The 15,352-nt window shown below is 36.4% G+C and overlaps 2 protein-coding genes across 2 annotated transcripts in view; both read left to right on the forward strand.

The window, feature by feature from the left end:
• LOC139123566 (uncharacterized) overlaps positions 1-15,352 on the forward strand; it is a 101,603-nt gene that overhangs the window by 41,420 nt on the left and 44,831 nt on the right. The window lies entirely within an intron of this gene.
• Positions 1-15,352, forward strand: part of LOC139123811 (uncharacterized) — a 133,457-nt gene that overhangs the window by 36,553 nt on the left and 81,552 nt on the right. The window lies entirely within an intron of this gene.

Raw genomic sequence — 15,352 nt, forward strand, 5'->3', positions numbered from 1 at the left:
TAAATATACTGTTATGATATAATAGCAATAAATCACATCCATTGATGGTATTCACTTCATATACACTCGCTATCGCTCGTGCATATATGTCGTGAACTGGTCAAAATCTCGTGGTATACCATCGCCGGGTGTACTTTATTGGTGAAATATACAAAATACCTGTTACACACAGCTATAAATACTGTAGAATGTATTATGTTAAGTTTTGTTGCTATGGGAACACACACTTATGGACCACTATTTTGGCAGTATGGGGTAATACAGAAGTAATTTTTTCTTTGACTCTTGCCTCTCCCAGAGTGCCAAATATATATACTACTTACCACACTACTTACCACAGTCATATTATCTTTACACATTAGAAGAAAATGTAATTTGCTGGCTTACCCTGAAGAGGAAGTACCTGACATGATCAGTTATTTAGAAATTGTTGTTCATTGGCAAAATTATCGGGTTAGAAGGTTTTTTCAGTTTATTTCATTAAATGTGTTTGCTGAATGCAAACCTATGATTGCGTTTGTGACCTCAAGACAAAATGGATTTTTTCCCTTATCCAGCTTGCTTGATTATGACAAATGGACATTGCCATAATGTGAGGGAAAGTTGCTTTCCTTATCTGTATGAAGGCACCTGCCAACTAATATTTCTCTACAAAAACTTGCATGAGATCAAAACTTTATGTAACAGTGTTTGTTCAGCTATGCATAGGGGAAATGGTATACTTGAATTATGGAACTTGATTTCCTTTGGTACTGATGGTAAAATGTTTCATAGAGTGTTTAATCTTGTCATGTATTGATTTTATTTTTGTGAATTTTCCTTCAAACTGAAATTACCTGTATTTTACATCATTGTAATCACTGAGACATGTTTGTCTCTTTGTTACTAAAAAAGTCATATGAGAAATGTATAAAAAAGTAGAAGATATCTGTAAAATAAACATTTCATATCATATATATTATATTTTCCATCACTTGATATTTATGTACATATTGATTACACGGTTGAGTTTATATTCACACGGGGACAATGATCAGATTATGAATCTACTGGGATTATACCAGATTATTAGCAAAATTGAAAAAATGAATGTTTGTCTGGTGAAAATTAGATGTATCATTTTAGTCCAATAAAAATATATATCTTTCATTCAATAAAACTTAACTAATGCCTCTAACTATTTCTAAGTGAGTGTGCTCATATGTAATCAAGTGATTGGTTGGTGTGTATGGTATGCAAGTATCTCATGTGGGCTACTCTGTCAATGAAATGTACGGTAGTTTGTCAAATAGGTCACTTTCTTTGTCAACCAGTCAATTTTTCTATCATTTTACCCACTGGCAACTATCAATGTAAATATTTCAGGAAGCTAAAAATTGTATGTTTTGAAAATTAGCATAAAATTTGCATATTTTATTGTATGTCATTTTAAACTACTGATCAAGTTGTTATGGTATTAATAGGTTATTCTCCAACAGCTCAAGTTGCCTGGTTATTCATATGATTACACCAAGCGTCCAATAGAACAAATGGCACAATGTTGATAAGACACAAGGAACAGGTAATATTGGGTTGTAAGTGATGTATGATACTGTGAACCCTGTCCCGATTAATATAAGCAGGAGTAACAAAGTAGAGATTGCTGAGAAATTCAAGAAATGGGTGATAAAGGAATAGGTGTTCATCTCCAAAATGTTTTGCCCAGCTAGGGCACGTGGTATCTCTGAACGAACGATGATGTCTCAAACATGATATCAAACGCCTTCAAGGTCAAGATTTGGATCGGGTTGGAACAGGTGCAATTTATAAAGTGAGCCGGCATAAGGATTAAAACTATGATTGGGTTCTAATAGATTATTATGAGGAGAACATTATTGCATACAAAGATTGACAGCTGAATAAATTGACCAGATAAAATTAAATGTGGATGCCGCACTCTGATTGGGCTTATGGCTGTCACAATTTTACACAACGTTCCTGTTTGCGACGTTGACGGGAAGCGCGCAAAACTTCAGCAGGGCAGGCAGGTCAAACTGATTTATATCGGACTTTCCTTTCCGGCGGCCGCAACACTAATATTGTTCTTTATCTTCAGATAAACATCGATTATTTGCCCGCAATTTGACAAGTATAGTATCGTCTAGTATCGAAGTTCGAGCCGAAATGATGAAGTCTGGCTTGGCAAGATCTGTGATGTGGCCCCCCCGACATTTATATCGCACATTTGTCCCAAAATCGCCGATAAACATCGGTAATTTTACATAGACCAGACGTGCCCGAGACACGAGGCGAGTCATTCTAGTGACGATATTAGGGTCCCAATCGCCGATAAATATCGAGTAAATATCTGTGATTTCACAGATCTGGCGTGTCGAGACGCAAGATAAATCATTCCAGAATTGCCTAGTATTGTTTAATATCGAATCCCAAAATCGCTAATATGTATCAGCCTGAGGTAAAATATGAGCAATTTCTCAAACCCGGCGTGCCACGACAGAAGGCAAGTCATTCTTGTATCGTCTAGTATCGATATTAGACCCGATATGTTGGACGTCAAACTTCAAAACAAGAAAGTAAATGTCTGATATTTAAACATTGTGCGAAGTACCGTCTTCATTGTATTTTGACCTTGATGCCATTGGCCTTGGTCAATGTAAAGATTACGCTTACATTTGTGATTCGTATTTTAACGGTGGGTTTCGACACTTAAGTATAATTTCTCTTCATCAGCCATGTCAGTTGCCCTAATTTTTGTATTCCCTTCCTTGAATTTGACGGTGAAGAGGAGAAGCCAGAATCGTTAGAAAGAGTCAACTGTTGTATTGACTCCATTTGTGTGTGATCCAAAACTTACTGATCGGAGTTCAGGGTGCTTAGCATTTCCGTGTTGGGACACATTTCAAGCCCACACTTGTGCTCGTTTTCTCAATGTTAAAAATATTTGTTGTGAAAGGCTATTTTAGGAATTAAAACGTATCAAGTGCTTAACTTTTCACTTATTTCATATGTTTTTCAACACTGAGATCACTTGCTCCAACTTTTGGTTTTGATAGTCATTTGAAGAATTAAAAAGAGAATAAAAGAATTAACAGGCACCAAAAACGGTTTGATGTTATGATTTTGAAGTGGTCTTTTTTATTTCTTTTTCAATTGCATGTTCTAAGCCCTTATACTGAGCGCGTGTAAAGAATCTGCACTATATTTGGATTTGACATAAGGATCGGACCAGTTGATTTCCTTCAGGGCCAGTGATTTTTTAAAATTGCTGGCCTGTTTGGCCAGTAGAGATTTTGCGTGAGTTTCGCACTCTGAGTGGGAGAACATAGGAATACAGACAATCGATCGATTATTCCAGACAATTTATCCACTGAAGACGAATCTGATGAAGAAAGTGTGGCAAATTTTCCAAAAAAAAACGGCGTTAAAGGATCGTAGTGTATACAGTCTTCCCCACTCTGGAGTAGAGATAGCTGTGGGTCCATAGCTGTGGTGTTTTCAGACGGGATTCATGCCTTTTACGGGCTGGTTTTGACTTTTACGATTTTAACCCCGCCACTGTTTTAGACAAATCTAATATCGAGCCGTGGCGGGGTTAAAATCGTAAAAGTTGTAACTCTACCCCTCCCTGGCGGCCATATTGGATCGTATGGCGACAAACATTGGCATACTATGAAAAGACATCCTACCAAGGATGGCACTGCTCTTCATCCAAAGCAATAAAGGATAAAGAAATTCTTCTACGTATTCTACAATGGAAATTGAATGTGGAGGACCTTGAAGAACTAAAAGAAAACTTAATTTATGCAGCAAAGGAATATTTTGTGAACAGAAGTCGAATAGCGATATTTCACTGTGTTCAGGAGAAGATATATTATATGCAGTCAGAATACTACAGAGTAATTTTGAAGGACAACAGGTTATTCTGTAGCGAAAAATACTTTCTTTCACCTTATTCTGTGTAACATTCTTCTCGCTATATTTCGCAGTGAATACTTTCCTCCACCATAATTTGTGGTAAAAATATTGGTCTTCAACTCATTTTGTTACCGAGAATGCTGTCAATCTCTATATTCTGGAGAGATTACGCTTTCCTTCGCGTAATTTTGTAGTAAACTTTTCTCATTACTTCTGTGTTCAGAAATACCGTCTTGCATGTTCTGCACAATCCTCATCAATGTCTTTTATTTTAATGTGACCCCCCATAGGACAGTTTATACTGAATATCTGACATGACACAAAGGACACGTATACGGATATGACATGAGAAGTAAATTATGTTAGGTAAACCAAATTCGTCACATATCTTTGCCAAGAATCTCGACACACTTAAATTTAGCATGTCCGTGTAATTAGGTTTATGTAAGATTTATGTCACACGTCATACGTAAAAGTTCATCGTTTAGTCCTACGCTGCACGAGCTTGGTTGGTCCGCGTACGCGTCCTGCCGAAAACCATGCCCATAGTCCACATGACTAGAGAAGGCGAATTTCAAATAAAAAAGAAAGATCTATACTTCAAATGACATGTTACAATCATTATGAATCTAAACTTTGCACAAACCCCTTCAAATTGCGATCTCTGTATTGCCGAGGAAAAATCATACAGTTGGAGCAATTTTCGTTGGTACACTGAAAATCACCACTGCACTTACACTTTCCGATTCATCTTTCAGTGAAGAATTCACTTAAACTTACAAGGAAACCAGAAATGGATAAAAATACTGATAATACACGATATCTATACCACCCTCTCGATAGCGGGTCAATTGCTGGAGACTGTGTTCTACCTGAAAACACACAAAACGACGCCTGAAACTGTGCATTGTCTGAAGTTCTGCGAAATGATACCAAGTTCCCATTTTGTAATCAGGTTTGATGTATGATGAGATGTGATTCAATTCTCGTCGGCTAATGGCGCCACCACTCCGGGCCTATTGGGTGGCGTGTTGTTTACTTGTGTACGGAACAGTCAAGGTTTATCGCTGCAATCATGGTGGGAAAGAACAACGGAAAACAAGCCGTTTTCATGAAAATGTCAATTGAGGAAGTTGGCGACTGTCATGTTATAATAATGGGAGACTTCAACTATCCAGGTATTGATTGGCTAAATCTAACGTCGGATACTAATGGAAGCAAGTTCTTAGACGTAACACTGGATAATTTTTATCACAGCATGTTTGTTTCCCTACTCTAGGAGCAAATTGCCTGGACTTAGTATTGTCGAGTGAAGAGAACATGATAACAGAGATTGCTTCAGGTGGCCATCTGGGTGCCAGTGACCACATTCTCATTACAGTGTCTGTGCAACTCATTGTATAAGTGACATTAAATAAAGAAAAATTGTTGAACTGGAGAGAAGCTGATCTTGATAGCATTAAGAGTACTGTTCTGACGAATGCACCTTGGCAGGAAATTGAGAGCATGAAAACGACAGAAGAGATGTGGAACTTTATTAAAGAAAAGACCAAAAGTGCTGTTGAGGTTTACGTACCAACAAAAGAAATGAGAAGGAGAAAAGGCAACCATGGATGACACATGATCTTTTGAAACTTATTCATAGAAAGAAAAAGAGATGGAAGAAATATGTTAAATCTCAGGATCAAAATGTCTATGAAGACTATAAGAGATTACAGAGAAGCTGTACAAAGAAGTTAAAGCAGCAAAAGAATCTTTGAGAGGAACTTTGCTGAAAATTGTAAAAAGAACCCTAAAGCATTCTATGCCTACATTAGGTCAAAACAAAAAGCAAAAGAGATTATAAGTCAATTGAAGAAAGAAGATGGAACAGCGTGTGAAAGTGACTTGGATATTGCTATTGTTCTGAATGATTTTTTTACTTCTGTATTTACGGAGGAAGATACTAGCAGAATTCCTGAGCCTGACACTATTTTCACAGGACCAAATGAAGAACAGTTACTGAATATAACTATTACAGAAGAAACTGTGTATCGTCATTTATGTAACTTGATTACGACAAAGTCTGCTGGTCCGGATAAAATGTACCCACTAATTTTGAAGGAATGTGCCGCAGTTCTATGTAAGCCACTAACAGTACACTGTAAAAATAGCGGACGCTAGACGCGTCTTTACGCGTTCAAAATGTACATGTCAGTGTTCAAATTTGAACGCCTAGTGTTCATATTGTTAACACCAGTGTTCATAATATTAACAATGATGTTCTAAACCTGAACACTATGTGTTAGCAACGATCTTCTTCAAGTGTTCAAAAACTCAGCATCACAGAAATTTTACAATACTGTGAAACAATTAACAGTCTTTTGTGTTTTTTTCTTTACAATGGCTATATTAAATTTACTATTGCTTCACTGTCGGTAAACGTACACGGATTTTGGTGTAACGAATTTCACACTCAGTGAAAAATATTTCCGGCATACAATTGCTGAAAGCATGTTTTTTCTAAAAAAGGAAGTATACAAAATAATTTTACACGTTTATTACGGGTTGAAAGTTTAAAAATTAGAAAAGAAAATCAGAAAACCACCATGAACGTTTTAATTTTAACATCGGCGTGCAAGAGGCGTTCTACTTCTAAACACTTGGTGTTCAAGTTTGGTGTCTTTTCCTATCCCATGATGCATTAAAACGGAAGTTGCGACATTTTTCTTGTAAGCGCACCCTGAAGTCGTGATCGTGCAGAAGCAAGACCAGAAAGGGTAAGTTTCCTCTCCAAAATAGTAAAAGGTATTAGATTTTTGAAGCATCTATATTATCGTCCTTTGAAATTAATTGTATTGTACCTTGAAATAGCTTAACTACGTGAAGAAACCTTTTTTTCTTTCGTGGCTGCTATACCAACAACTAGCTGTGACTACGCAGTGGTACTTTTGGCCATAGCCTATCGATCGATCTCACTCGGGTCAAGGGTCATCAAAACACAACTGTAGCTATAACCCTTGACCTGAGAGCGATCGATACGCCTTGCATAGTACTGCTGCGTAATAGCAGCTAACACATGTCTTTTAGTAAACACAATCGCATGTAAAACATCGTTAAACATCGTAGAGAATACAGTGTATTGTTTCAGCATATGAGAGTTTGGCTTTTTTATTTAATAATCAGTTGATGACAAGAAGCAGCAAATATTATGTAACAGTATTGAAGAGAGGCACTGTATATGAAAGTCTCCCCTTTTCCTTAACCTAATCAGCCTCTTGTCTTTCATTTAAAGTTTCATCTCGCCATATTACCTATTGTTGCATTTTTTTCAGGATGTGAAAAGTTGGATCAAACTGAAAATCGAAGAATTGTTATAGAAGCTGGTGGTATAGATAACGAAGAAGATGAGTGTACAGGTAGCTGTCTGGAAACAAGCTTGAGAACCTCAGTTCATCTCTAATGTAGATTTAAACTTCAAGGGTCAGTAACTGAATTTTGATAAATTTCTGTATTTTTGTTCTGAATTAATCCAAGCTTTGGTAGCATGCTATGATCAACTTAATGTTGTCGGAGAATAAGCTTTCACAGACGTGTAGTCTTCCTTATTTAAATTAAAGCTGAAAGCGACAGACCATTCAGAGTAAAAATGTCCACTCTGAATTACTGGTTTTTCTGAAATTTTCACTCTGAATTTTCTGTCACTTTCTGATTCAATTTTTCATCACACCCCTTGCATCTGACGAAGGAGACTTCACGTCTTTGAAAGCTTATGCCCTTGTAACTTTTATTTGATCATAGCCTGCTACCAAACCGTAGATTATTTTGTATTGTTCTCAACACGTCTCTTGTACTTAGCAAGTGGTTTTTAGCTTTGCTGTCAGCTAAATATGTGGATGTGTAGCATTGTCCTCAAATTTGTACATCCAAAGGCTTTTCTTCAAAACAGCCTGTACGAATCCTTTAATATTTGGATTACAGGTCCCAAGGGATTACCCTAATCAGATATGTTCAAATTATGATGAAATATGCAAATTTATATTTTTGAGGCAAATTTTGCTATTCTTTGGCAAAAATCTTCTTCTCTTTTACTGCCGTCTTCAATATTTGGTAAACATGCCCCTCAAAATCAGTGACCTTAGTCAAATTTGTGCTAGTTGTGATGAAATATTCAAATTTTTATATTTCATGGCAATTTTTGTCATTTTTTGGTCAAAAATCTTTAAAAAATCTATTTCAAAACTGCTAATCGAACAGCTTTGATATTTAGGACATAGATCTCTACTGATAGTCTTTTTCAGATTGTTCAAATTATGCAGAAATTTGCAACTTTGTATTTTTAGGACATTAAAGACATTTCAGACATTTTTAAGACATTAGGGATTACCAGAATGTGATATATTCAAGTTATGATGAAATGTACATTTTTTTCATTTTAAGGGTGATTTTACCATTTTTGGTGAAAAAATTTGTATAAAAATTAATAGCAGGGTACACCAGAATTTGAAAGGTCTTTATGAATATGTTTTAAATTTCTGAGAAGTATATTTTGAAATGTCACCCATTTATTTCAGGGTTTATTTAAAGATATTACAAACAAACAAACCTTTTTGTTTATGAATGACTTTTTTGGACAAGGAAATAGGTTTTACCCTGCCAAGGACCCACTTTCCCCACTTTCTGCATGTTGTGCCTTACTGTGACACTTTGACAACTTGACATGTTGTGTTTACTTTAGTGCTGACAACTATATACCATGTGAACAGGAGAAGCCTTGACTAACTTCTTTTTTCTTCAAAATTTACAATTGTCTATACAAGAGGAAATGTCTTTAAGAAACCATCTTACAAAAATGGAGTATACATTTCATACATATACGTCTTTTCAACACAATAAGTATGCCAAATTTTGAGCTTTTTCAGATGATTTTCGTACATTTTAAACAAGTATGAACATAAAACGTCATCCACAATATGGTGATTTTTATTGCTTATGTTTTTGATAGGAAGGTGTCAACACTGTGTTTTTTTCCTGTGACAAACTTTACATACAAAGTTGCAATGTTATTTGCCCGTTTTACAGTAAATTATTGTATTTTGCTCTAGAAATGTTTTCGTGTATTTTTAGAATAAAATAATTTTACTGGATATCAATGGTCTGTCATGTTATTTCAAGGCTTGAACACCCCGTGAACGCCCAAAATTGAAGGTGTTCAACAAGCGCGCATCATGTGTTCTAGCCTTTAACACACTTATCGTTGAACGGCGTCCATGCGTTCAAAAAGTGTTACAGCCCTTTGAACGCGTAAAAGCGTTCAATTTTTTGAACACATTTCCCGTGCAACGTGTGTTCAGATATGGAACACTATGGTGTTCAATATAATGTCTGATGAACACGTAGCGTTCAAAATCTGCACACGTATGTTAAAAATTGAACGTTGGTTGAACACGTAGTGTTAAATTTCTGAACGTCTAGAGGCGTTCAAAAAGTGTTACAAAAGGCGTTTAATTGGTGTTCTATCCTTGAACACTTAACTTTACAGTGTACTTTTTAACAAATCATTACAGTCATCAGAAGTACCTCAAGACTGGAGGACTGCAAACATAACTCCCATATTTAAAAAAGGAAGTAAAGCAAACGCTGCAAACTACCGTCCAGTCAGTCTGACATCAGTGGTTGGCAAAATTATGGAAACCTGTTTGAGAGATGCACTAGTCCATCATATTGAAGAGAATTGTTTGATCAAGGACACACAACATGGCTTCCGTGCGCACAGATCCTGTTTAACTAATCTGTTGGAATTCCTTGAAGATGTAACACTAGCGATGGATGAGGGCGTTCCTGTAGATGTTATTTACCTTGATTTCGCGAAAGCATTTGACAAAGTACCACACGTACGTCTGTGTCGAAAATTACGGAGTCATGGTGTGGGCGGCAAAGTGGCAAGCTGGATCGAAAGCTGGCTAAACAGTCGTAAACAACGTGTTGTTATTCGAGGTGCTTGCTCAGATTGGTCTCCAGTAACCAGTGGCGTCCCCCAGGGATCTGTGTTGGGACCAACTTTGTTTTTAATTTACATAAATGACATCGATTCTGGTATTCACTCAAAAGTAAAAAAGTTTGCAGATGATACCAAGGTGTACAGACGTGTTGAAACAGAACAGGACAACAAAGAATTACAAGCAGACTTGGACACGCTCCTGAATTGGTCAGCTACATGGCAGATGCAGTTCAACGTTGACAAGTGTAAAGTTATGCATATTGGTCCTAAAAACCAGAACTTTCACTACGATATGAATGCAGTTTCACTAGCAACAGTATCAAAAGAAAAAGACATTGGAGTTACAATTCATGAATCACTTAAACCAGCCTGTCAATGTGCGGAAGCAGTGAAAAAAGCAAACAAGACTCTGGGATTAATCAAGAGATCATTTTCATTCAAATCAAAAGACATTATGATGAGACTATACAAGCAGTTTGTCCGACCGTCATTGGAATATGCCATACAAGTGTGGTCACCATGGCTACAGAAAGACATAAACATCGTTGAAAAAGTGCAGAGAAGAGCCACACGACTAATACCTGATTTACGTCACCATATGAAGAGAGACTGAAAAAACTACACTGACTTGGCATCTTTAAGTTTAGAAGACGACGTGGAGATATGATCCAGATGTATAAAATAATGTCCAACATTGATCACTGCAATCTGAAGTTTCATAAACCACACAGTAGGTCAATGAGAGGTCATACTCACAAAATACAGAAAACTCACGCAAAACTGGATGTCAGGAAGTACTACTTCTCATGCAGGATAGTAAATGAATGGAACAGTCTGCCAGATGAAGTTGTTACAGCGCCAACAGTAAATGCTTTCAAAAACGTCATTGACTTGTACTATGCAACCAGAGAAGTTGAGAGGGAAGACTAGAATCCTGAAAGGATTACTAATCCCGTCAATCGAACTGAACTGAACTGAACTGTGTAATCTTCCCTCTCACAAAGTTATATATCGTGCTTGCAAACGACAATTTTCCGTCTGTTTACAAAATAATAGTTGCTCACAAACAAATAGTCCCGGTTACCTGTGCTCATGCATTGTACACAATTTGTCTGAGTTTGTGCGATAACCTAAGTTTTGGTAAAACGATTATGGAAATTTCATATATTTATGTATCACTTCACCCACTTTAAGTCAAACCCTTTCCACGTGCACCTTTACACGGATTGTCCATAATTTTCAAGTTAATCGGTGACGAATAACTTAATTGAGATGTATTATGATAATCATAGAAATGATGTAATATATCAAATTATTCAATTAGGGGGAGATAATTTTCTATATTGCGCCAAAATTTAAAAATTCCTTTAAAATTGGTGAGATCTCAGGACACACGTTAATCGACAGATGTTACAATAATATTGTTCAAATATTTCCCCCTTTTATCGTTTTCTTCAAAACATGACCTTCAAGAAATTTATAGCTCGTCTATTTCTACTGAGGCTGCTCCTTATTCCACAGAATAGAATAATAGCTCTCTCTCTCTCTCACTATCTCTCTCTCTCTCTCTCTCTCTCTCTCTCTCTCCTCTCTCTCTCTCTCTCTCTCTCAGTTCCACCCGAATGTGGTATCAGATTCGCCTTGGCTTTGTCTGATATGTCATTTTGATCATTTTAATAATTATTACTCTCCTACATCGCCGAAACCATAGCTTTCATCACACACTTCGCTAGATGCAAGACGTATCAGTTATCTCGTCCAGTGCTGTAATGTGTGAACAGAATATTTAGTTCATGCATAGTGGTCGCTGTAGTGTGATATACCCGTACTTTAAATTGCCTAGTTCCTGAAACTTAAGTTGATGAGTAAAAAATACAAAATTGAAATTTGAATCGATATTTCAATGGCATCTCCGAGATCAATGTTTGTGTCATCGGCAGCAATTAATAAAGAATTTTAAGTCAGTCCAGCTAAAAATAGAGACTGCTATGCTACCTTGTTAAAAGTTCAACAACACGCGTACGATCAATCGTTTCATGTTGTGTGAAAGAAAAAAGCATGGCGTAAGACATCTCTAAGACATTTTGTAGAAGGCTTCAGTGTTTTATCAGGAAAATGCTGACCAAATTAAAACAAGTAGTAGACCTAGAAAAACGGAAGACAAGATGTCAAATGCTGATTTTTCTGGAAATTCTTCGGTGAAAAAATAGAAATTTATAATTGCGAATAAACTTGGTAAAAGGACATAACCCTATGTTATTCATACTAAATGTCTACTTGTTTACAGTACAATCCAACATGGGCATCAAAATATTAGTAATCATAACTTTATTAATAACAAGGTCTATACAATACAATTACGTGAATTTGTCATGAAAAGTGATCATCATTCAAGACTCGAGTATGGTAGGGTACTATTCAAATGACAGAAGTATTTAATTATTGTCAACAGTATTCCTAATCGTGAGTTTTATTTATTTTTTACACTCTTGCTATGACTGACAGCACTTAATATGGCCCTTTAGCAGGGCTATCTTGTCAACTGTCAGTGAGGTGAACTAGAACCTGCTTCGGGCAGCATGTGATAGCCATCTCATCCGTTTGTTGAGTTTGTGTACCTCTGAAACGTCCTCTAATATGGGAATTGTGGGATAACGTCACTTCCGCCGCGAAGAAAATAGTATTTTGCTGTCTCGAAACATATTTTGTCACCCCAACAGAAAGTTTGCACGTGGAGTCCTGAAACAGCGCCCTCACAAAAAGAGTCAGCCAGTATAGACATGGCACCCTCAAAAAGTTGAGTGACTAGAATTTTAAAATTTGATATAAAAGAAAATTTTCACTCAGGAAACAATAATTTTCATTAAAAAATGAAATAATTCCTTAATAAATAAATACATTCGTTTTTGAAATAAAAGACTTTCATTTAATATAGATAACCTTTTCATCTCGAACACCAACATATTTCTTTAGAGAAATAAAAAATTATTTCGGGAAGGAAAAGGATGTACGCAAAATATTATAAGTTCAGCGTTGGAAAAACTAAAGTTGGCTTGTGAAAATTATATTTTCCTTGCCTAGTATATTTTCAAAGAATTCAGAGTTTTGAATGCATCACACAGCTATTAATATATCTATGTAAAGTTTACTCTCCAAAATGCAAAAAAGTCTCATCACGGATAACATGGTCAGTCAACTGAAATAAGTTTTTTTTTAGTATTTAAAACTTACTATTGTAAAATGCAAAAAGGTAAGATTTCCTTAAATATTAAATTTTAATGCTTGTGAAGCATAACTTCTTACAAAATATCAAAAGTTTACATATAAAAGAATAGAAGTTTTTTGAAGAATTGAAAGTACTTGTACCTTGAAAATAAAATTAGGCAAACGTATGTCCGAGTAGTACCCACAAAAGTTAGAGAGTTTTGTATGCCATCATTAGAGTTTTGTCCACCAGAATTAGAGTTTCGTTGTCGTAATATAAGTTGGGCCCACTAAAATTAAAGTTGTACTGTCAAAATGATGAAGTTTAGTCCTTCAAAAACAGAGTTATATCCTCCATAATGAAATAAATGTAACTTGGAGGGGGGGGGGGATAAAATCTCATAACTATTAAAGATATTGTCTAGAAAATGAATAGTTTATTTTTCAAGGTAATATAATTCCACTGACGTGTAGGAGCCACCGTATTTTACACCTAGTATACAAACTTATAGCTACAGGACAGCTCTTGAATGTTTTGGCACTGCTTAAATGCATTGCGCAACTGCAAAACTACCATGCCGGGAAAACACAGGAATACCTGGGCATATATATAAAGAAATTAATAAACAAACGAATAAATAAATAAATAAATAAATAAATAAATAAATAAATAAATAAATAAATAAATAAACAAATAAATAAATAAATAAATAAAGCACTGACTAAAGTGCATCTTCAATGGTTCATGTATTGTTTAGCTAAATATTTTAATTCTAATACAATCCGTTTTCTCTTACATTATTTATTTATTTATTTATTATTTATTTGTTTGTTAATTTTTGCTTTCCTGTAAAAGTAGACAAAGGAAATTGTTTTCCAACGTTAACATTCTCTTGCCGCTGATTGTCGTTGACAGCGACTTTACCGAAAACCTGATATCGACGTAGATGGCGCAATTACGTTGTGATGAAATTCACAAAATGGCCGCCCTTGAAGAGGACGGCATCTGTACACCGTCGGCCGTCTCCACTACAATAACCTAAAAACAGGTAGGTTGCTACAGTTTCCATTATTACAGACATAAGCACGTCAATAACAACCGAACAGTACTGGGCACGATACATGTTTACGGAATTAAAAAAAAATCTGAAATCCGTATTGAATCATTTAGCCTTGGTGACGCGTCACGTCAGCAAGTACAGCAAGTACAGGTGTGTACGATCTGACTGGGTGTATACAACAATACGATCAAAGGTCGTGTAAGGTCACATTCAGCCAGCTACTTCCTTGTACAATTCGCCGTTTCTTGACAATATGCTAATTGTCTGACATGTACAAATTACATTCATAGAATGGCCAGTTACTATAGAAAATTGAAATGGGTCGAATATCAGATGTCAAATCGTTGCGTGTCTGATAGAAGTGTTTGTATTCTCGGTAGGCCTAGTCATTCGTTCCATATTTTCTGCACCGCTTAAAGGCGCTATGCTATGGCCATCCAATGACGTCAACCGTGTGTGAAGTAAACTTTATTAAAGCATATCACTGTGAGTATATCAAACATTGAGCGTTCACGTCGTTACGTTGTCACGGCACTGTTACTCAGCGACAAAGTCTGCTTGGATGGAAATTTTCCGAAAATTATGTGTGTTTACCCCTCCCTACTAGCTCTTGAAAGTCGCTACTTTTAATATGTTTATGTAGATATCGGGCTGCTAGATTGGTTGCTGACGCCCCATTGGCTCCCATATATCACCTGACTTGATTGAAAGAGCACCAGCCATTATACTAAAGCTGTGTGTCTGTTAATACTTGCTGAAACTATCTTTTTTGTTAAACCACTGCTCCACTGTCTATGGGTTAAATGTACCCGACTCAGACTGCCCACAGGCGTACGGAATGTTTCCTAGATCGTCGTCGGATGGGAAGTGACGGACACTGCATGCACCGTGAGGCCGAGGCCGAACCTCGGTACTGTATAACAATACCAAGGTATGACGCGGAAAAACGACCGGTGGCCCGAAACAAACGAAATAAAGCATCTACCTCAAAAAAATTACATCGACCGGTCGGAAATACCTTCAAACTTTCAAATCTTTACGCTGGTTACAGCATTTCTTTCAAATCTGCCAGTTATGGGCGATAATTAACTGTCCGGCGAATAATCGCAATTGCATTGCCACTCCGCCATTTTGAATAGCTTTTTTACTCCCGAAAGCCTTTGCGAGTGGACGAGTGACCCCGTGACCCCCA

This window comes from Ptychodera flava (genome assembly GCF_041260155.1).
Source record: "Ptychodera flava strain L36383 chromosome 23 unlocalized genomic scaffold, AS_Pfla_20210202 Scaffold_23__1_contigs__length_28996876_pilon, whole genome shotgun sequence".
NCBI classification, from domain to species: Eukaryota; Metazoa; Hemichordata; class Enteropneusta; family Ptychoderidae; genus Ptychodera; species Ptychodera flava.